Below are 24,358 nucleotides of genomic sequence, written 5' to 3' on the forward strand. Positions count from 1 at the left end.
TTCAAAGTGTACAAAGAGAGAGAGAGAAAAACGACACCCCTTTTGGACTTTTTTCTGTCAGAGTTCTCATAATTTGTTGAAATGAATTAAAAATCAGCCACGTTCACAGAGTACCTGTAATCCTATTACTACCTTGCCCCATACTCTGACCTTCATCTTCTGCGGTTTAAAAGTTTAAAAAATGCCTGACTGATTTTTAATTAATTTAAGAAAGTTTGCATTGAACTCAATGATAATGTCTGGCATGCTCAGTAAGAACCAACTGTCAGTGTTCTAAAAGCCAGACTCACAGCTGCTGGGCTTGCCTAATCAGGGGGCCACACCCACACCAGACCTTTATTTCACTTTAGACAGTCCTGGCTTCCCCCAAAGAATCCTGGGAAGTGTAATTTGTGAAGGGTGCTAAGAGTTGTTAAGAGACTCCTATTCCTCTGACAGAGCTCCAGTGGCCAGAGTGGTTTAACGATCAGCCACTCTGATTGAAGGTCTCTGAGGGGAACAGGGCGTGTCCTACCAACTCTCAGCACCCTTCACTAACTACACTTCCCAGGATTCTTTGAGAGAAGCCAGAACTGTCCAAAATGAAATAACAGTCTGGTGTGGATGTGGCCAGGGACAGATTTGGTTTAAATTTGGGTGGGAGACTACATGTGCCTGCTGTAGAATAAAAAGGTGGGGGGAACCCTGAAAAAGAATGATACTGTTGATAATGTTTTCCTTTTGGAAAGGAAAGGGGCTTCCCCTCTGCCCAGTGCCCACCCATCCAATCTCCTCCCCCTCTCCTCCCCCTTCCATCCTCACCCTCCCCCAGGTCAGTTTCACCTATCCTAAGCATGATTGCACAGGAGTAAATCCAAATGAACTAAAAAAGCTTGCAAATGATCAAACCTGCTCTCCCCTCCTCCTGCCTCCTATCCCCTCTCTATTGCCCCTCCCCTTCCTTCACCCCTCCCTTCCCCTCCTTCCCCCTCCCCTTCCAGTCACCTCCTTTTCCCTCCCCCTCATTTCTGCTCCCCCTCCCCTTCCTCCTTCCCTCTACTTTCCCCTCCTCATCTCCCATGGTTAGTTTTACCTATCCTAGCTATGATTGCACAGGAGTAAATCCCACTGAACTCAGTAAATATGCAAATGATCAAACCTCACCTCCCCCTCCCCTGTGGTCTGTTTCACCCATCCTAAGCATGTATTTATGTATTTATTACATTTATATACCACCCCATAGCCAAAGCTCTCTGGGCAGTTTACAACAATTAAAAACATTAAAAGCAAATAAACAAATTTAAAAAACACATTTTTAAAAAGCAATGTAAAAACACATGCTAAAATGCCTGGCAGAAGAGGAAAGTCTTGACCTGGCGCCAAAAAGATAACACTGTTGGCACCAGGTGCACCTCATCAGAGAGATCATTCCATAATTTGGGGGCCACCACTGAGAAGGGCCTCTCCCTTGTTGCTAGACTCCCAGCTTCCCTCCGAGTAGGGATCTGGATGAGGGCCCTGGATGTTGAGCATAGTGCACAGGTGGGTTCATGTCAGGAGAGGCATTCCATCAGGCATTGTGGTCTCAAGCTGTGTAAGGCTTTATAGGTTAAAACCAGCACCTTGAATTGAGCTCGGAAACATACAGGGAGCCAATGTTAGCGGGCCTGAATTGGTCTGATATGTTCGAACCGTCTGGTCCCTGTTACCAATCTGGCCGCTGCATTTTGCACAAGCTGCAGTTTCCGAACCGTCTTCAAAGGCAGCCCCACGTAGAGTGCATTGCAGTAATCTAACTTGGAGGTTACCAGAGCATGGACAACTGAAGCCAGGTTATTCTGGCAAATGATCAATCCATTCTCAGCATACTTGCACAGGATCCCATTTCTTGCCTCCCGGATTAAAAATCAGCAATAAAGAAATTGGTCAGCTATAGTGAATGTACCAGGGGAGCAGGAGACCTGGCCTCCTTTCTGAGACATTGTACTGCCTTTCAAATTTGTCAAAACGCAAACACAATTTGGGTTGGTCTTTCACAGTCCAATCCACTTCCTGTGTAGCTTGGAAGAATTTGGTAACATGTTCCTCTGAGCATATGGTGAGTGGTAGCAACACCTGCAACCAGCCCAAATAACAGAAATAAGACATGTGCTGATCTTGTTTTAGCAGGGAGGAAGCAATAATATTAAAACAGTTGATATAGTTGATAGTCACTTTAAATGTTTGATTTACTTTGCAATTTTAGTGAAGTTTCCTATAGTAAATTATTTTCTTTTGCTTCTGTTTCTGTGAATATGTGAAGAACAGCAACACTTTGCAACACTAAAAAAAAGCTCCAAAAACAATTGTAGAATAATGGCACTGACTATTCTGCAGAATAGTTTTCAGTGGACATGAGGAGTGTCTCGGTTTGCACAAGATAAAACAGTGAGAGGTGAAATATGTTCTAGCAAAATTCTAGGTGTGCTCTATGTTTTTAATTGACCATGACCACCTTTCCTTAAGTGGAGTAGTTTAAGTATAGCAGGCTCAAAACATGCAGGCCAAGTTTGTTTTTTCCAACAGCTAGTCATTGCTGAATTAGCAACATATTGTAATCAGTCTGATTTTACATCAGACTGCAGTTTCAGATTCAACTGTTAATGCACCCAAAATAGAAATAGAACCTCCAGTTTTAAACACAAAAGGCTGTCTTCACCATCATATGACATTGACCAATAAAAAGACTTTGAAATTAATAAAAATAAATTTGACACAGATTTCTAGGATGAATAATGAGAGAAATATAATTTTCTAGGTTAGATTCTCTGTTGAAATGGTAGTAACACAGAAAACAAGCAAAACACCACCAAAAAACATACAAAAATGTAGTTCTCCATCTTTGGAGATGGCAAGTATTGCCACCACTCCCCATATGCTCAGAGGCCCATGTTACCAAATTCTTCCAAGCTACACAGGAAGTGGATTTGACTATGAAAGACCAACCCAAATTGTGTTTGCATTTGTACGGCAGTACAGTATCTCAGAGAGGAGGCCAGGTCTCCTGCTCCCCTGGTAAATACACTATAGCTGGCCAATTTCCCTGCTTTTTAAAGTTTGATAGAAATAGGGTTTTTTTACTATTAATGAATAATATATAGGTCCATAGAGGTTTTCCTTGGTGGGATTCTAATGCAAGTCTGCATGAATGAATCTTAAAATGTTTATGTATTTTAGGGGCTGAATCATAAAATTCCAAGAAAACATCACATTTCCCCCCCAAATTTTTAAAATTTCAGCAACATGTGTGTGTGTGTGTGTGAGAGAGACAGAGAGAGAGAGAAAGAGAGAACGCCTACCTAAAAGAGAAATAGGATCAGAAACTGGGCTGGCTCTACCTTTAGGTAGGGTGAGGCGGTTGCCTTAGGCCGTAGATGATGAAGGGCAGAGAGTGGACAGAGTGCTATGCAGACTACCCTGTGCTTCCTAAGTTAACCTGCTTCTCTCAGGTGCAGTGGAGGACTCTGTCCCATCACCAGTGCTAAAATAAGAGTAGACTACCAGTCTGATAGGCTTTTGTAATTCTCCTTTGCCTCAGGCAGCAAAATGTGATCAGAAACTGTTCCTGCAGAATCCCATCAAACTACTTTAAAACGAATTGATTGTGGAGAGCATTCATAGGACTGGCCCTCAAAAAGACCCACAGAGCTGGATTATATGAGAAAACATTGGCATTTGGTGTATATATGCAGTTACACTTGTTAGTCATAATTCAAGCTGTACACATTGAAGATTTTTATCATGAGATCAGAATGCGCTGTTTGTATAAACCAACATTTCAGAAGATGCGCAAGGAAAGCTGTTTTACAATAAAACAGTACAGCAAGCATGTCCATGTGCTATACATTCACAGATGTTAGGGACCAAAGTGTGTCTCTGTGTACCTTTGCTGGTTAAATATTACCAGATGTCCATTGGAAAATGACATTATTTAAAGCGTGCTGACGTGAAAGCCCCTGAAAGAGTTGGTATTGTTAGGTAAATGTTTTCCCCTCCATATGTTTTCCCCTGTCTTGCTTGCTTTACCCCCACCCAAAACTTACAGATGTTAGAACAATAAATTGAATGAATAGTTTCCCACACTGGAATGCCTGCATGCCAAGGAATGCAGAAGTGATTTCTGGCCAGTTTCTGACACTGATCTACAACTGTGCTGTTTATACTCTGTTGCTCTTGTATCAAGTCTTCAGCTGCTCCCTGCCAAGAATTAAGTGCTTGTTCTATAAACCTGGTATAGATTATCACTTAGCTGTATAGATGTATCTAATAGAATTAAATAGTTTGGCTCCAGACCAGCAACAGATGTGCTACATATAATGTAATAATAATGAGACGAAAGCACTGTGCTATGCCAAGGGAATGTTGCACAAAAGCTCACATTTCTTCTATTGCCCAGTCAAAGCTTTATGAAAAGTCAGTCTGAAAGTCAACCGTTTATTTGAACAAAACAAATGTTACTGTTTTCTTGCATCATGTGTAAGGTCAAATGCAGAATCAGTTTTCATTTCTGTTGACCAATAGTTTGATTTGCTTGGATTTAATTCTTCTTTTGATTAAAATTCTCTTATTTAATTTTTTTGTAAGATTAGGTGAATTCAAATTTGTGACACCTACAGTTTGCTGAACCTGATTACATGGATTTGTCCCATGTCCTTAAAGCATTTCATGAAAAAATCAAAATGGGTTTCGGGAGGGAGGAATCCTAAGCCCTATGGGTAGGATCCAAAGTTCCCTGTGCACAAGTGGAGGCACTTCTGCTCCTGCACAGTGTGTAAGTGTCCCAGGCCTTTGTCTCCCTGTACACTGCATCACATGCTGCTTCAGAGTATCTCCTAACTATGCAGAGCAATTTTTTGTCAGGGATTATGTGGAGGCTTTTTCCCTGGGAGGAGGTTTAAATGGCAAATGGCCAGATGTGCCTTCTTCTACATGGGAATATTTGGATACAACTACAGCAAGTTGTAGTCAGCACTACTGCTAATACTACAGATAGTAGAAGTGCTATCACTAAGACCTGCATACCAACTACACTGTTTCTATTAATCTTGTTTTCTGTCTTCTAGTTCTATAACTTAGACCTATGGCTACCTATTAGCTACCAGGCTAAATTCAAGCTTCTAGTTTTGGTGTACAAAGCCCTATACAGCTTGGGACTAGGATACCTGAAATACCATCTTATCCCTTATATACTCAGTCGAACACTGCGCTCTGCAGGTGAGGGCCTCCTGCAGATACCATCTTATCAGGACGTCCTTTCTACACAACATAGGAAATGGACCTTCAGTGTATGGGCACCTACCCTTTGGAATTCCCTCCCCTTAAATATTAGACAGGCGCCATCTCTGTTATCTTTTCGGCACCTACTGTAGACCTTCCACTTTCAACAAGCCTTTTAAGTTGAGACCTTATCCCAGTCTGTGTTGGAATTGCTTTTAATATGTTTTTAAACCTCCTTTTTTAAAAAATAGATGTTTTAAAATCTTTTTTAAAAGATGTTTTTAAAGCTTTTTAAAAAATGGTTTTAAAGATGTTTTGTTTTAATATATTTTAAAGTCTGTTTTTATGATGTTTTAAAATGTTTTTAGTGCTTTTGTTTGCCGCCCTGGGCTCCTACTGGAAGTAAAGGCAGGATATAAATCAAGTAATAAATAAATAAATAAACTTAATGTATGTATAGCAATATCTATTTCTAATAACATTTATATATTTGTTCATTCACTTACATGTTTATATTCTGCCCTTATTTCATCATGGAATCCAGGTAGGTGCACATGGGTCCCAAGTGGGCACCTATACAGGTACTGGAATTTATTTGATAAAGTTGTTGTATTAAGATAGTTTAGTTATATTAGAATAGTAGTAGTTATTTGTAAAGTAGTAGTTATATTAGCAGATTATTATTACCATACTTTATACACAAAATAAATATTCTCATAACAGTAGCAACAGTGGCAAATATTGTCATTTGAGTAACAGTACTGCATAAAGTGAAAATAATAAAAGTCCCACAAAAGAAATCAGTTAAGGTAAAAGCAGTTGTTATTACTTCCATAGGTCTTATCCTGATGTCACTGAAATATAACTATAAAAAGATTTGGTTACAAAAACATATAATTACTGCTATAATAGGTCAGTGATTTTCAAGTCCTGTTTGTTGATTCTTAAAATGAGTCATGGCCTCATTTTACTGGTTTAACTGAGGTGAGAAAGATAGTTACACCACAGTCCAGGCTTTCTCAGCACTGCAAATATTCTTCTTTCAGAAAAGATGGTGTCAGCTCAGTGTCCCACTAACATGAAGGTTTTTCACTGCCACGGAGTGCTAGGTAAAGCTTATTCAGAGCTTGGAAGATTACTTTTAAAAAGTAATAAAAAGAGGCCCGGAGATCAACAACTAGATCTAGGGCCTTCTCGGTGGTGGCCCCCGAACTATGGAATGCCCTCCCAGACGAGATACGCCTGGCTCCTTCTCTGTTATCTTTTCGGCGCCAGGTAAAAACTTACCTTTTCGCCCAGGCTTTTTAAATTTTGTAAATTTTTAAATATTTTAATTTAACATTCTAAACTTAATATGATCTTAATTTATAAATCTCAATGGCAATTTTATTAATGTTTTATAATTGTACTATATATATATATTTTTTTCCACACTTGCTCATATTTTAATTGTGATTTTATTTGTTGTACACCGCCCTGAGAGCTTTCTGCTATAGGGCGGTCTAGAAATGTAATTAAATAAAATAAATAAATAAATAAATAAATTACATTTACGTTGCATGGCCCAAAAAGTAGTAATTACCGTTACAATTACAATTGCTCTGAAAGTAACTGATTACTTTACTTTTCCTCCAAAGTAATGACTACAATTACATTTCAGTTACTTTTAAAAAAGAGCCTACAAGGTGCTGTCCTTGGCTGCTGCACATCTACGTAGCCTAAAACAACATTAAAAATAAACACACACATACAGAGGTAGTAGAATAATTATTTTTATTCATAAAATAGCAATGGTGGTCTCTCCACTGGTAAGGGTAGAGGGGAGTCTGAGGCCACTACTCAGATCTTTGCATGTCAAACCAAGTGCAACCCCCCCTCAGTCAGCCAGCATAATCTCTCTCACTTAACCACCTCCCAGACCCTGTCCTGCCACCAACTGAGAGACATTCACTCAAGCAAACATTTTCCCCTGAGATGCAAAAAAGTTAAAATACTGCAAATGCAGCCCAGTAGCCAGAGAGGGTGGTGGAGGCCATTTTGTGTGCCATGTGCAAACACAGTATTCACACACATACACACACACACACACACACACACACGTTGTCATCTTTCACCTCCACAGTTCTTTATCTCCATTCTGCTGCTGCCTCCTTCTCCTCCTTTATCCATGGTCTTGACCTCAGGATCCTTTTTCCCTCCACTCCATTCTTCACAACCACTACCCATTTTTTAAAATACAGTAGGGCCCCGCTTATACGGCGGTTCCGTTCCGGACCCCCACCGTAAAGCAGAAATCACTGTAAAGTGGAACCCATTGACTATAATGGGGCTGTCGCGCAAAAATGACGCAAAAACATCGCAAAAAGTCACAAAAGAGCAAAAATTGGCTTTAAAATAGAAAATGAAAGCCGCCACATTAGTGGAATGCTGGGAAGCAAAGTGCTGGTAAGCGGGGCCCTACTGTAATTGTTTTCTCCACTCCACCGTGCCTCACTCTCCGCCTCCTCACTCTCCGCCTCCTCCCTCGTTGCCTCCTACCCATCCACAGAGCATGAGGAAAGAGCGACACTGCACAGAAGCCCAGTTTGAGGCACATGATTTTCATCCACAAATCAGAGGAGCAGAAGACTTCCCCTGCTCCCCCCCACGTAATGCCCAAAAGTAATTCTGGAAACATTACAGTTACTCCACAAAAGTAGTAATATTACTCGTAGTTCTATTACAATCAAAATGTAAAGGAATTACCTACTCGTTACTCAAAAAAGTAATGAATTACAAGTAATTCATTACTTGTAACTAGTTACTTCCAAGCTCTGAGCTTATTACTGCTCAGAACTGTAGTAACTGACTAGGGCTCTTTAGCAAGTTGTCTGGTCTACAGAATGAAAGCTTCGGGTACTGAATAGTTAAAAGGGGATATATTGCTGGAAAAAATAGTGTAAGGGTTCCTCCAGACTGTCAGTATTTTGTGGGAGGGATTCAAGCACGTATCAGGAAAGTTAGGGTTGCACAATGGAAGTGGATTAATACTCTCTGTCACCATAGTGTAACAAACTCACTTTTAAAAAGTAACAGACTTTTGGCAGTGAGGAAAACGATGGGGAAATGCATTGAAAAGCATGGAATGAGCAAATGGTTAAGAAGAAGCTTCACAAGCAAATCAAGATGAATGCAGGATTGAATGCTCATTGTTGTATAACCTCCTTGCGAACAAATCAGAACACTCAGTAAAGACTTGATATAATGCACATTCAAGAGAATCAGAAAATGGAGTAATTTGAATAAGCTTTGGGCAAGCAAATCAGGATGGGTGCTCAATAAGTAGGTCATCTGGAGGAGCCCTAAGCCCAATATCTCAGGAAGGCAGGGCCTTAAGGGTGAACTGTCAACATGTGACTGCTCACTAGCTCAGTCCTTTCTTTTCATCATGGTGGAACAGCAGGGGTGATGCAACACCATGTATACATGTAAGGTGTAATCCCTTGCAGGTTCTTACGGGCCAAAAATGAAAAGAATTTGCAAAGATTCCATGAAAAACTTGTGAACTTTTTTTCCCCATAAAGAAAACATAACATTAAATATAACACAGTTTTATATGGTTCTCAGTTTCCAAATACTTAAAAGATCCTTGTCCATGTGTCCTTTCTCTCTTTTTTTGGCAAAATATCTTTGCAATCAACTGAAAAGTTCTACTTCTTAATCTTCAGGAGATGAATAGCTTTATCCTGCTGCCCTGAAACACTGCAGCTTCAGCTAGACCCAGAAAGTCCACAGATTCAGCAAGGTCCTATGATTAAAGAATACATATACAAATAACCACCATTCAAATATATATATATACTCCTCATAGCCTTCCCTACTTCTGTACAATACAGATATACATATGTACCTTAATCAAGGGGTTAAAGACCAGCTAAATAATAACTTCCCTAGCAGCCACACCCAGGACCAACTTTTCTGCTCCACACTTGCTTTCTTCTTCAAACAGTGTTTTTCTGCTATGAAACCCCACCCACCAGACTGAACCAACTAAAACAAGATTGTGGGGGTTACACTGGCACAGGAGCGAAGAGAGACTTGGAATAACATGAGAATTTGTGAAATGTCTGTGCTGATAGGAAATGCAATGTGTGGACTGGAATTATGACAGGCAATGAAAGTAAAATTATGACTTCCTGCCCCAGGATTCACTTCACTGGTGACTGAATTGCCAGCTAAGGGATGGAGACAGAAAAATAAGAAATAACAATTAAGTGAAAAGGATGCATTAGGAAAAAGAACAATTATCTTGATCTCCTGTAGTATTACAAAACTAATAGTAACAACTGAACACAGAAATTCACATTAAGATCTTATTGGTTCATGCAAAATTGAAATATTGTAGATTCATGCCTTGTAAGTGAATGATGCAGAAGATGTTATTCTTGTTTCATTTTTTATATCAACTTTCTGGCTAAACTCTAACTAAAGATTTTTTTAAATCACAAAATACTTATTTTCAGTTCAAAAGCACAAATTACTCCATTTCTTAATTCTCTTGAATTTGCATGTCCAACCAGATAGCCAAATGATACGATGTTTCCAAAGTAGGAGTTCAGTGAAAAACAAAGTACTGGTGCTGATGTGGCTAGGTACATCAGCTAGACCATTATTACTAACAGATTCCAACTACAATACTGAACAATGATTCATCTCAATTACTGTACTAATAATTTTTGACTAATGAATAAAACCAAAGCTGCCCACAGACAGACCTGAAGGCTAATTTCAGGCAATGAATTATTCACTAAACACTATAAAAATTAAAGAGAAAAAAAGGGAAAGGCAACTAGCCATTTGGGAAAGGCTCCAGACAATTGCTGTAAATCATATTTGCAGAAAAATTCAGCAAGAGAGTGACAAAGCTAGAGAGTGACAATTGATTCAAACTAATTGGAAGTTAAATTAAATGATAATTAGCATTAATCAATAGTGAGGCTGGCATGCCAGTGCACCCCTCCTTTAGGCAATTCAACTCCAATCCCCAGTGCACCAATAAGGCTGGTGATCTATGAGCCCTGTGTGTGCTCCTGCCATCAATAAAGAAGCATGTCCCTGCAGCATTGACCTGGAGGGGGTTGGGGGAAAATAGAACATTTCAGTGAGAGGCAGCTTTGCCATCAAGAGAGGTGGCCGCTGTGCTCTTCCTGCAGCTAATTGCTGCCCAGATCAAAGCACAAGGTGCCCTCAAATGATAGAGGCTGGTAGCGGTATCTCTATGGCCACCTGCTTTCAAAGAGTACATCACAGGGATGCCTGGCTCAGCATATTATTCTGCTTTTGTTAAGGCTTGTAGCTTCATGTGTTTCTCTCTCTTTCTGTGTTGAGTGTGTACAGTGAAAATAGTGAATGACCAATATCTGAGGAAACCCCAGGATCTGTAGACACTCTACTTTGATACCATCATCACTTAGTAAAGGTGCTAAAGAATAGGGGTAACCAGATAGCAAATATGAGTGTAGGAGACTTTATGCTGAGTGTTATAATAGAGCACCAGAAAGAATAATATAATCTGATGGGTAAACCTAATGCTTCACCCAAACACATCTTTGCCTCCAAAAGATGCAAGCTGGGGTAAGGTGTGTATAAAGGGGTATTTTCAACAGCATTTTTTACTAATTTATTTATTTATTACATTTATATACTGCCCCATAGCCGAAACTCTCTGGGTGGTTTACAGCAATTAAAAACATTAAAAACAAATCTACAAATTTTAAAACGCAAAAAACAATTTAAAAAACAATTTAAAAACACATGCTAAAATGCCTGGGAGAAGAGTAAAGTCTAACAGTGATTATGGGAAAAAGTGACAATATTTAGCTACTTCCAGCAAGGCTATGTTGAAAATTATGGACATACAGAGAGTCTGCTCAAAAGGATCTTTCAGTATCTCCCTTGAGGCAGGGCCGGATTAAGCTGAGGAGGGCCCCTAGGCTGATTGGTGTTTGGGCCCCCCTATCCCCACGCTTCACCTACCTTTCCGTTGTTTTTTGCGGCGCGCACAGGTTTGCCATCAATCAAGATGGCGGCCAAGGTTTCCCTAAGGAGCTGAAGCCTCTGCCGCCATCTTTGTTGATGGCAGCAATGTGCACGTGTAGCTGATCAACATGTAGTTGATGGCAAATCTGTGCACCGCAAAAAACAACGGAAAGGTAGGTGAAGCAGGGGGATAACGGGGGATGGTGGTCTGCGGATGTTTCCGCGGATCGCAGAAGGAGAGCGGAGGGCCTCCTGTAGCTCCAGGGGCCCTTGGGACAGTGCCCCATGGGCCCTCAAGAGCTCCAGGCCCCTAGACTTCAGCCTACTAAGCCTAATGGATAATCCGGCCCTGGCTTGAGGTTCAGAGTTTGATACAAAACCTGGGACGTGGGAAGATCTTGTGTTCAGTGTTTAGCCCTGGAACCTGTTTTCATGGCCAGGACTCAGCCACAGACCATATGAAATAATAATAAAGTGGGTATGATTGAACATGAGTAGAGTGCCTTGCCTGTTGCAAAGTCACAACAATTCTGTACGCACCTGGGATCAGGAAAGAAAGCTTCCAGTATAGCGGATATGATATCCAAGCACATTTGAGCTCCAAAACCCTTCATTTTAGAAAGTAAGCACTATTGGTCAGAGCATCTATCATATGTGGTATTTCTCCAAGGCTGAAACTGCTATGGAGCTTTGACTCTGGGCACAAGCCTCTTCAGTTCAAAGAAAACTTGTAACTCGCTTGACTGGGATAGGTGTCTGAATTCTATAAAGTAGACTGTATAATGTAGCTCCATTAAAACAAATTAGTCTATTTTCACAGTAACAGTCTGACAGTGCACTCCTATATATACAGTATCTACTCAGGAGTATGCCGCATTTAGGGACAATGAGATTTATGCCCAGATAAGTGAATATAGGACTGCAGCCTTAAGGGAGAACCTGACAAATCTTACTGGACATATAAATACCAGCAATTCTAGACTACTGGCGCACTCCTCACTTTTGAACAGCTTGACCCTCTTCACTTTTCTGTGAAATCTCTAGAAAAATCCTGTGAATAGATACTACAAGACATACACTGTGGTGCATTTCAGCCATGTGGTACATTTTGCCTACCTAGAAATATAATTTGTCCCTTCTGTACCACCTCCCAAATTCCTTTCTGGTGCCGCTACTGCCCCCCCCTTTAAGAGGGAAAAACACATTCACAGGATTCCTTGCAGAGGAGTAACACTGCAGTCCTATGTCTGGTCTCCCATTAATGTCATTGGGACTAACTTGCAGGCAAGTGTGTTTAGGATTGCAGCCTAACAATGTAATCCTATACTTGACTACTTAGAAGTAACTTCAATGGAGTTTAGTAGGGTTTACTCATAGGTAATAGCAGGAGATTACAGTTTAAATTCATTAAATCTGTTTTAATTTTGTTTGGGGTGCCTGATGTGTCATCCCAGAATGAGGCTGTATGGAAAATTAATGGCCACCATCCTACCCTCCTTCCATCTAGTGGAAGAAGAGGAAAGAAGAAGGCAACTGAGGGCTTGATTTCAGTGACACAGGGGCCTGTTAAGATTAGGAAGAATTTATGTGGTCTGCTGTTACAGGTGACTTTCCATTTAGACTGGGAACATCTGTGGGTGACTCAGGCAATGCTTCCTCAGAAAATTTGTTCTTGGCTTTACAAGATCATATGGGTAATAAGGAGGAGACAGCTGATAATCGGGAGGATATCAGAGATCTCAAAGGAGATGTTGTGCCTAATCTAATCTCCTTCTTTTATAATTTTGGCAGAAGAGGTTCTGGATGAGGGATGATCCTCATCTTTTAGAGAGGGAGCAATAACTCAGCAGCCCTACCATTAGGGTTGGCCCTACAATTAGGCCCTACCATTTGATATGGCTGCCCCAGGTTGCAGATGCTCGGGGTGTGGTGACAGTCCCCTGGCTGTTCTTCCAGAGCACCCTGGCGGTTTCCTTCTGTTGGACAAGACAGGGTTGTGTGGCACACAGTCTGCCCTGAGCTCCATAAACTAGGTAGAAGATGCTGTCCCAGATATAAAGTAAGATTCAACTACCAGTCCAGTTTATGTACGTGGAATGCGAGGTACCATTTTGTCCTTCACTTCAGACAGAATATCTTGTTTGGCCCTGCCACATGCTTTATAGGCTGAGTCCCTGTCATCTGCTTTAAAAGGATAAAGTAGTAGTTCATAGGAAAGATGTTTGCCTGAAACTAGGGATGGCAAATCTGACCATTTCAGTTTCTTTCGGTTTCTATTTCCCCCCCAGTCTTCAGTTCTCCACATTTACTCATCCATTTGTTATTTTTTTCTAAGTCCCCAAAAAGATTATCAGCATTCTAGTGCCAGTTTTTCCTAATATACACATTTTTGCAAAGCAGTTTTTCCTAATAGTAGGTTTGGCTTTTAATGCAAAGTCAATCAAATTTCACCCCAGCCATACCTGAGACCCTGGAGAGCTGCCTTAAGAGCAGACAAAATGGAGATGGACTGACTAATGGCGACCCTACAAATAGGTTTTTCATGGTGACCGGTAGTCAGAGGTGGTTTTACCATTTCCTTCCTCTGAGGCTGAAAGGCAGTGACTGGCCAAAGGTCACCCAGTGATCTTCATAGCTATGTGGGGATTTGAACCCTGGTCTCCCAGGTCATAGTCCAACACTTTAACCACTACACCACACTAGCTCTCAATCCTGGGTAAATGAACAAACAGTTTGACCCAGGATAAGGCACCTTCCTCTGTTTTTCTGATGTGGAATCATGAAGCTCACAGGTTTAGTCTTTTAGCGTCAGCCTTTCAGGCTAACTTATCCCACCTCAGCCTTCAAATGACCAATGTATCAAGAGAACTAAACCCTCTTTCATCTTGCTGCATTTCATAAATCAGTTGCCAAATGTATTTTTAATAATCTTTTCTTTTTGAGGTGGAATGACTGTGAGAGCAGTGTTTATGTCCATATGAATGTGTGTACGTAAGACCCCCTTTATGTAAAATGTTCTACATGGTGGCCATATCAGTCTGCCTAATGGTAGAGCCAGACCCATTTCTACCACTGAGCTATGATTCCACCCCTAAAGGATGAGTTTCATCACCCCCTCCTGAACCTGAATGGAGGAGATAAGGTATTAATCCAATACTTTACCATACAGTTAGGAATTGGGGAGAAATTTGATTCAGTTCACTTTTAAAGCCAAATCTATCACATCTGCTCTTTCCGAAACAATATGAGGAGTGAAACACAGCCATCTTTCAAAATTTGCATGGATCCGAATTTTGTGATGCAGTTCTACAACCAAAGAATTTTTACAAAAATGTATATATTGGGGGAAATGTGCATGCAAATAAATTATTAGTGATAATAACATACAAAAATGAATTATTTTGGGAAACGTTGTTTGCAAAAATGTGTAAATTAGTCAAAACTGCTTACAAAATGTGTTTATTAGAAATTCACACTAAAATACTGAAGATTTTGATGAGGATTTCTTTTAAGAAAAATGCAAATTGCTGTAGAAATGTGAATAGAATTTAAGATTGAAAAAAAGAGAAACTGAAAGAACCTAAATTGATAGACCTTTCCACACTTACTTACAGTGTATTTGGTAGACCCACTAATATGTCACACATCTGTAGACATACACAGAACTTTTAGAGTCAAGTGCTAACTGGTTCCTGTATAGATCAGACTGTGGAAATAATCTGATCTGAGTAAAGCTAATGGGAGCTCATCAGTTCCTTCATCTAATATAATAATGGGTCACTTGTAAGTTTAGGAGTTACAACCCTAAACTTAGGAATCAGATTTTTGTGTTCTCTTCTGCCGTTAAATTGTTTTCAATCTTAGACAAATGATAAAAGCTGTGATCCTCAAATCACAAGTTATTCCAGAATAAATGGTTGGGGAATATAGGCTGGAGTTTCCAAACTGATCACATGAGCAGCATCCTGTTCCACAGGAGGGATGGTGGCAGTTTCCTTATATTTGCTCATAAGAAGACATTAAATATTAAGACCCAGCCAATTTGCAAAAGAAGCCAAAATGTGTGTCTGCAAATGTCCTAGCACTGCTGCCTCCTTGCAGTTTCCTTGTTTAATACACCAACTTTGAATACTGCCATGCAGAAGAATAGCCCTTCCTTACTTCCTGCTGTCTGTCTATTTAAGAAGGCCCAAGTCACTGTTTGTAGATATTAATAGTTTAATATGTAACCAGATTATTGGACAAAAAACAAATAGCATGTGGCCCAGTCTTCATACAGAAGACTCTTTGATGCATCAGTTGCAGCCCTTATGCTTCTGTATGTCTGCCTCGCTGGCTCAGTCACCCCCCACCTGCACCCCCCAACTCCTCCCCATCAATATACTGCTTGTTCAGCCTCACACAGATTATTCATTTCTTGGCATTGAAGCTTCTGCTCCAAAGAATTAACATTTGGATTTTATTTACTGGCTAGCAAAGTGCCAGGGATACAGCTGGGTGTGATTGCACAAGCTATTTTGATGGGGAAATCAATGACAAATTGAGAAAAGAGGAGGATCAGACAACAAGCCCTATGTGATCACTGTTGGAAAACATCACTTCAGTGATTCATTGACTTTTGACAAAGAAGGAGGTGGGAAGGGAGGGAAAGGTGAATCTCTTCTCTCAGTTTCACCCAATAACTACCCATCCTTTCTAAGGTCAAAAGTCAGCCCAGTTTCATCCCCTACGCCACTCACGCACCTCTGCAAAATTGGGAGGGGACCACACAAATGTTTATTGCTATTTTGATGGAATTTCACTCTGAGAGGGATTTGAAAATAAAATGCATTTCCGGTTGGAGACCACAGGCTGTGAGCAGCAAGGAAAAGTACAGCCTTTGGCTTGGCTCAGCTCGAAATAATCATTTATGTTCTAAGAAGCTATTCTTATTGGTGAGGTCTTCCCAGCACCTGCAGTTAGAACAGCCCTAGGCAAGTCCAAGCACTTCATTTAGATGTCCCTTATTACAATCCGTCAGACCCCATTCCTTGTAGCCACAGGAAATTCAGTGCTTAGCCCACATGCTTAAAAAAATTAAAATCCCAGAAAGGCAGTTAAAAAAATAAAAAGGAAAGCAAAAGAAAATGAGTGACACATGGGAATGTGGATGGTGATGTGTGTGCCACAGCTTTCTTTCTGCATCCATGTAAACAGGAATCTAACTAAAGGTAGACAAAAATGTAGGCAGACATGTTTGCCCATTAAAAAAAAATCCAAACATGCACAGTGCCATAATGCCTTTATTAGAACATGCTAAACAATTACACAAAAGGAAGGTAACTTACAAGTTTCACAGACCTCTTTCCCATGCTAGATGTTTAAAAAGAGGAAAAGGTGGTGGGAGATTGTTGGTGTAACGTCCTGTGGAAACACTGTCCAGAATACATTAATGGTATTAAGATTGCGAGTCAGGAAACTTCTTTACAGAATAACTAGCACATCTTCAGCACTAAAGTGTAAACTACTCAATCACACTCCTAATCTTAAGCAAACCTGCTTTGTGATGTTTCGTTCTTTCTGACAGCTAAGGTACTGTTCCTCTTTGTAATGTTTCTAATTAACCTGTTGGATTTTTTAAATCTTCTTTAATATCTCGTTTTTGGGGATACCCAATTTACAGCACAACCCTACATATGTTTAATTAGATGTTCCATTTAGTTTAATTGGACTTACTACCAGGTGAGTATGTATAGCAAGGGTGGGGAACTTCAGGCTTGTGGGCCAAAAGTGGCCCTCCACACCTCTGTATCTGACCACTGGAACTCTCCCCTGACCACCTACCCCTATACCCAGAACACATCCCACTGGTCCTGCTTCACACCCTGGTTGCTTGTTTAAAAAAGATGAATTCTGCCAAAATCTCCATATTCCTTGATTTAAAAGTGGTAAGTGATAGAGTGGGAGGTTGGTCATTCTGTTAAACTGAACTATACTACAATCCTGTTACTTTGCTTTTCCATTTTATAAAACTAGATAAATTGCTGAAGGGAGAGGAACAGAACTTGATCTTTGATCCTGCTAGAAAGATAGGAAGTAAAGCCTCCTCCAACCTTATAAATCATCAGCTGCTTCTTCATCCAAAGTTGCTGAAGCAAAGCATGACCTTTGCCACCTGTCCCTTGCATTACCATTGGACAACTCCCATCAAGGAGCATTTAAGGGATAACTATGGAAAATCAAATTCTGTTGTGATACAAAGGTAAATATTTCCTTGTACTCTTCTTTAAACAACCGTGACCAATCAAGACATTTTGGGCAGCATACTAAGAATATGAATGTCTAGTTGGTTTGTTACAAGTCAAGATACCAAGTGATCTATCAACCTGTAACCCCAGCCCTGACATTAGCAAGCTAGCACTGTGCTGTATAATAACAGCGCTCCACTATCATCTACATAAGCAGAAATTCCAATTCACATTCTATTAGAACAGGAATGGGGAATCTGTGGCCCTCCCAATGTGGTCCCAGTGGAGTCCAACTGCCATCAGCCTCTCCCTCAGCCATCATGGTCAGTGATCAGGGATGAGCTGTAGTCCAACAACATCGGGAGGGCCACAGGTTCACCACACTGCATTAGAATTAATGGTATAGCTTTATAAAACCTCTTTGTTGCACCCAGACAGGAAGACCAATGGACATACCACATATACTATAACATGAAAGATGTTTGATTGTTGTTTCTGAGCTAAGTAATGCAAAGTTCAGGCTTCTGTTGATTACCATGGTATTTTACTACTAGTTCAGTGAACAGAAGAGGGTATGCTCTGTAAACAATATTCAGGGTTGGGTGGGTGGGGGTTGGGTAAGCATCTGTTATTAGATTCTTAAGATTTTTTTTACTTTGATTTAAAAATGTGTTACAAACCCTGTGTTTTCAGGATGTGGTATGGTGTACTATTAAATAAATATACAGACTAGCAGGCAGCCTAAGGATTTAAGACTTCTATCAGGGAATAGTAGGGATTTATTTGGAGGGTACAGAATGGAAGCTTCAGTCCATATCCTTGGCTTTTTCATTTCTTTTCACATAATCATTGGATTGGGTAGAACACAGCAAAAATACAAACAACACAGAAAAGGCCAGAGAGAAAGGGAAAATGATCCGTTAGTTCTCTGGAGAGAAGGATCATGTACAAAAACTTCCCCAACCATGCTTAGCAAGAGCTCAAATATATTTTAAAGTGCTTCTGGTGCAAGAAGGGTGAGTCTCTCTTGAAAGGCTGGCATTCATTTTTTTTCCCCTGAGGTGGGCCAACACTGATTGTTTTCGCTGTTGGAATTTGATTCTTGTGGGTCTGTTTGCGATTCTTCTCTGTTTAGAAGAAAAATAAAATAAAATAAAACAAAACCCCAGGATATACATTGAATTGTGTACCCCCAGGTCTGGTGTTTTAAAGCTTTCTTTAGGCACTCTAAACCCACCTTGTTTTGGACAGGTGTTGGAGTGTATCTGTCAAAGAGTTTGGTGAAACATCTTTTCTTCTTTCTGATAAAAGAGAATATACTTTCTTTTTTAGTAGAATGATCTAAGATCTTTTTTCACCCTTGCATGAATACAGGTGCTCTTCTAAATGAGAGGAAGAAGGTTTGTTTGTTTATTTGTTCTCTCTCTCTCTCTCTCTCTCTCTCTCTCTCTCTCTCTCTCTCTCTCTCTTAGTATAAGGAGTATTTGAATCCAAGTAATTTTACACCTGGATATATGGGAGTATGAGGATAAAAACTTCCAGTGCCTCAAGATCAATACATTAATACCAATAATAATGCTTACCTGTTTTGATGTTCAAAGCAGTCAAAGCAGTTTGAACAGATGTCTTATGTTCCTGAAAGTGAGGTGGGGGACAATATTACCCCAGTGTCCCAATATTTATAAATCATGCTAGTTTCTGCCTAGAAACGCCTAAACTTCTTAATTTTGTACAGACTCCTCTCCTTATCATATTCAGTTCTGCAGAAAATGACACTAGTTTTTTATTATTCTGTCCATGTACCAAATCTGAATGATGAGGTACAGACAGACAAGGAGAGCAAATCTCACAGCTATGGAGAATTATTACATCTAATGTTAAATTTATAGTATTGGTCGATTCGACCCCATTACGTAACTAGTGAAATGATTTTTATAAGGTTACAAGGGTTAATTACTGATATACACCAGAAACCAGTGGAATGGGTGTCATGTGGGGGCAGGAAGGGGTTAGGGGACCTCAAGCCTTTTGTGCTCCATATCCTATACCATAGGCATCTGGGAGGGAGGGGGAGCAAATTAAAACACTGAGCAGGCAAGTTTCTCAGGTTCTACAAACACTAGAAATGTACTCTTCAAAGAGAGAAAGAAAGAAAGAGAGAAAGAAAGAAAGAGAGAGAGAGAGAGAGAGAGAGAGAGAGAGAAATTGGGGATCATGGGTTCCTGGTTCATTCAGGAGGGCAACTGTTCCAGCCCCCCATTGTCACTTCTATGCTCTACTGACAGGACAGCAGCAATGATTGTTTCAGTGTTAGCACACTGCCTCCTGGCACTCACTTGTAACTCTGGCTGTGAGCATCAGAGGCAGTAGCCAGACTGACTCAACTTTTGCCTTGGTCCACGGAACCCTGGCAGCTCCTGACAATAGACAAATTAGAAATACGTAAATCAGTGGTCCCTGAATTGTCTCAAGTTACAGCTGAAAGGGCTCTGACATGTAATAATTTTCTTGTGATCTAGAACTTCTCCGCTGGAAGGGTGGGAGTCAGAAAGAGCTAGGTAAATCATATCAATGTGCGTATGCAGAGAGTGGGAGAGAGTTGCTTTCATTATATGGGTTGTGCTGAATTAAAGGCAAATTGAAATGCTTTCTGGTCCAAGGTTACAGTGACCTAGAGAGTGTTATTTCTGCAGGACTTGGGACAAAGTTATCCTACATGGTAAAAGGCTGTTGTCAAAGGAGCAGGAAATTCCAGAGGAAAAAAGTGTTTAGGATAAGAATACTGAACATTTTTAAAAGTTCTAACAAGAATAAGGTTTTGTTGGTCTGTCACTCATACAGTGTTTGCTACTAAGCTCTGGGTTGCCAGTTGGGCATTATCATGTAGCTAGTGGGCCTCCACAACAATCTGCCTTGGCCTAAGTATTTCAGACAGGTTTTCATGAAGATTCATTCTGAGAAGAGGTGCATCCATAATCTGGCTTCATTACTGGAATGGCTTTAAACGTTTTAGAAGATGCATAGGTAAACTATGGCCCTCCGGATTGGCCATGCTAGCTGGGATTAATGAGACATGCAGTTCAACACCATCTGCGGGAAGACACAGGTTCCCCATCCTTGGTTTAGAGTCTCTATAAGAGATAAGCCATGATCCTCTGGCTAGCCTTTTACAAAAGGAAAATAGTGATATACTGCTGAAATGGGATCTTATATGCTCAGTGTCAAAGAATCTGAGCAAGAAAGGAGACAGCATAGCATGAAAGGATCTGGGGACAATTATAAGAGTGTTGGTGTTCATTTGTAGGAAAGAATGTGTGCAAAGCATATGCAACAAGTAATAGCTATTGCCCACCTTGTGTGGGCCATTTCTCTCTTTCTCTCTGACCTTATGCAGATTGTGAAATGGATGCTTTCAGACGTTCCAGAAAATAGATGTGCAAAAATAGATAGACACCCATTTCACAAGCGAAAGCATACTATATCCTGACGTGGAAGAGGAATGTAGCTCCCTATACTATACTAGTATAGCCACTATATGAACACTTAACTTACCACTTCGGACTAAAGGCCCATCTAATCTAGCATCCTGCTCTCAGTATGGCTAACCAGGTGCCTATTGGAAGCCCACATGCATGATATGAGCAGAACAGTGTTCTTCCAACATGTGCTTCCTTGCACCTCATATTTAGAAGCATGCTGCCTCCGATACTGGAAGTAGTACAGAGCCATCAGGACTTCTACCCACTGACAACTTTATCCTCCATGAATTTGTCTAAACCCATTTTAAAACCTTCTAAATTGGTGGCCATCACTACATCCTCTAGCAACGAATCCCACAGTTTAACCGTGCAGTGGTGAAAAACTTTTGTCTGTCCTGAATCTTCCAGCACTCAGCTTCATTGGATGACCCTGGCTTCTAGTATTATGAGACAGGGATGTATGCTCAAGCTCTGGAGTGGTACTGCCCAACAAGATTAGCCATTGGGCTCTCCTAGATAGAAAGGACTACAGTGAACTGTTTGGTTAGGGACTTTGCTTGAACAATAGTGGTCTTCCTGGCCCTATGTATTTGGTGTGTTCTTCAGCTCTGATTCCTGGTTTGGTCTCTTGGTTCTGACTCCTTTCTCTCTCCAGAACACTTGCAGTCAGGCAACAAATGAGTTGCAGTCGAGGTGTGAAATAAAACACAGACACATCAGCTTGGGTTGAACAAGGGCCACTTTATTAAATTATATTAAAATAAACCCAATTTAAAGTGACCTGCAGAAGGAAACCTAGGTGCGGAACTGACTCTAAGCAAGTATCTTGCCATACAGCTCTTGGGCGACCAGCCCCTGCCGGAGGAAGGGCAAGCCCATGTGCTTACCCTTACCCAGGCCACACCTTGTAGGTGAGTAGGGGGGCCTTCCTACGTCATCCCCACCCGGGGCTGGATAACCCCTGGGTAGATGAGATAAGTTGGCCCCAGAGGCAGCCCATATCCTGCCTTCAAGCTGGAAAGCTCTGACAGGCAGGCCTCTGAAACCGCCAATCACCTCCAAAGGTGCCTAAGGGGGCCACCTAGCTGTCCTTACCTATCTCCCTTCCCGCACCTTCCCGCCACAAAAGGGGGACAAATCTCTATTTAGTCCCCCTTTACCCCACTGCCGAGAAGAAACTCTCGCAGACACCTCTGCAGGTCTTGCAGGAAAAAGTCGTTACCTGCGTCAGACAGGTGGACACCATCGGCCCTGTATAGTTCAACCGTGGAATGCTGAATATGGGGATGCGGAATGGCTAAATCCCCGTGCCCAAGAAGAGCCAACCGAATATGCCGGTTGACCCTCTTCCGTGCCCTGTCGAGAGCCCCAGGATTCCAGACCCCACGCCATACCCTACGTGGTAACATGTCTGACCATAGCAGACGTACCGAAGGCCACCTTTGCCTTATCACCTGCATGTCCTTACATGCCTGCACCCTGAGGGCCTTGCCCTGCAGCAAACCAAGGTCATTACCGCCAAGGTGAATGACCACCACGTGCGGGGCCGTCCGCACTACGTTCTGCTGGAACAGGGTGGGTAGGAGCCCCTCCCAACGCATTCCTTGCCGGTCAAGCCACTGTACCGTAGCCCAACGACTGAGGCCCAGCTGCGAGCCCATGCTCGACCTCGCTGCCCTCCAGGCTGCCCAGAAGATCATGCTGTGGCCGCATATGAGGATGCGCGTCCGCTCCTGCCCCGTCCAGCCACTTGCCAAAATAAATATAACGTATCAGGCTTCCGCGTTCCCAGGCCCCTTAAAGGGGCGAATGTAGGCCTTAAAGGCACCAGAGGACCAACGTCCGACTGCTTGTACTCTTGGTTGGGGAAATCCAATATCTGCTGCCGTGGAAGCAGCTCCAATTCGGAAGGAATGGGTTCCAAACTGTGAGGGGTCAAACCCCAGCTTATGTAAAGCTAGCTTAGTTAAAGCCCAAAACTGGTATTTTGTGAGGGGAACCTCACTTGCGTGGGCAAATAAATATCCATCCCTCTGCCCCCTTTCTGCCATAAACGCATGTAAAGCCCGCACTGGGCAGAGGGCAGGCACTGTGGATGGGGCCAACCGGACATATTGTCCCTTACAATTTTGGTCGGTCTTAGACCGTCTCAGCTTTATGCAAATGCAACCTCCTGCTATGATAACATCTGCCAATTGAAGGGCACGATGAGAGGAGTCTCGCTTGGAGCCAGCTAGGACTTCCCCAATTCGGAAGGCACCAAAAAACAGTGTGAGGGCCACTGCCTGAAGGCCATGCCCTTAGTAACTGAGGCCATCGTTGCCTCCCGAACTACATGTCCGCACATGCCTGCCAAACTGAGGGCCATGCCCTTCCGTTGCCTCCTGAACTGCATGTCCGCACATGCCTGCCAAACTGAGGGCCATGCCCTTCCGTTGCCTCCTGAACTGCATGTCCGCACATGCCTGCCAAACTGAGGGCCATGCCCTTCCGCTGCCTCCTGAACTGCATGTCCGCACATGCCTGCCAAATTGAGGGTCATGCCCTTCCATTGCCTCGCCAACTGCATGTCCGCACATGCCTGCCAAACTGAGGACCATGCCCTTAAGTAACCGAGGCCATCGTTGCGTCCCGAACTGCATGTCTGCACATGCCCGCCACCTGAGGGCCTTGCCTCAAATACTGAGGTCATTCCCAACTCAGGGAATGACCACCACATGCAGAGATGTCCGCACTGAACCAAGCTGGAACAAAGTGGGTAGGAGCCCGTCCCAAAGTATTCCTCGCCAGCCAAGCCACCACACTGCAGCCCATTGACTGAGGCCTAACTGTAAGCCCAGGATAGGGTGCACAACTGCTCCATCCCTGTCCAGCAACATTGCCGGACCATCAATGTTATACAGGTACAACTCCCTTCCCTGGAGACATATGATTGCTGGAGGGCCCGTCGAGACAAATCTCCCTTGGATCCAGCCACCACCTCACCTAAAGCCTCCAGGCGCGTCAAGATGGCAGTCCATGGCGGCACTGTCTCCTCATCCGAGGAGCCAGGTGCCGGGGGAGGGCGTTTTTGCGGCTGTCTAACTATTGTCAATGCCAGGAACATGCCGTGCCCGAAAAAGCATATTGAAACGCAGGCACTGGAGAACAAAACCCCGGACAAGGCTCCTAACCCTGGCGTTCCTAGATGTAAGGGAGTTGATAGCATGGACCGTGGCCATGTTATCACACCAAAAATGGACCGTAGAGTTCTTCAGCCTCGCAGGCACTGGAGAACAAAACCCAAGACAAGGCTCATAACCCAGCCGTTCCTAGATGTAAGGGAGTTGATAGCATGGACCGTGGCCAGGTTATCACACCAAAAATGGACCGTAGAGTTCTTCAGCCTCTCGGCCCATA

The 24,358-nt window shown here is 42.1% G+C and overlaps 1 long non-coding RNA gene across 4 annotated transcripts in view; it reads right to left on the reverse strand.

Moving 5' to 3' along the window:
• Window positions 1-16,537: 16,537 nt before the first annotated feature.
• Window positions 16,538-24,358, reverse strand: part of LOC133389054 (uncharacterized) — a 40,213-nt gene continuing 32,392 nt past the window's right edge. For 2 of the 4 annotated variants that reach the window (XR_009764012.1, XR_009764013.1), the window contains exons 5-7: window positions 19,064-19,115; window positions 18,718-18,781; window positions 16,538-18,607 (exon numbers count right to left, since the gene is read on the reverse strand). This is a non-coding gene — a long non-coding RNA (uncharacterized LOC133389054). The remainder of the gene's footprint in view (window positions 18,608-18,717; window positions 18,782-19,063; window positions 19,116-24,358) is intronic. The other 2 variants (XR_009764015.1, XR_009764016.1) reach the window with 2 other exon arrangements.

This window comes from Rhineura floridana, chromosome 7, assembly GCF_030035675.1.
Source record: "Rhineura floridana isolate rRhiFlo1 chromosome 7, rRhiFlo1.hap2, whole genome shotgun sequence".
NCBI classification, from domain to species: domain Eukaryota; kingdom Metazoa; phylum Chordata; class Lepidosauria; order Squamata; family Rhineuridae; genus Rhineura; species Rhineura floridana.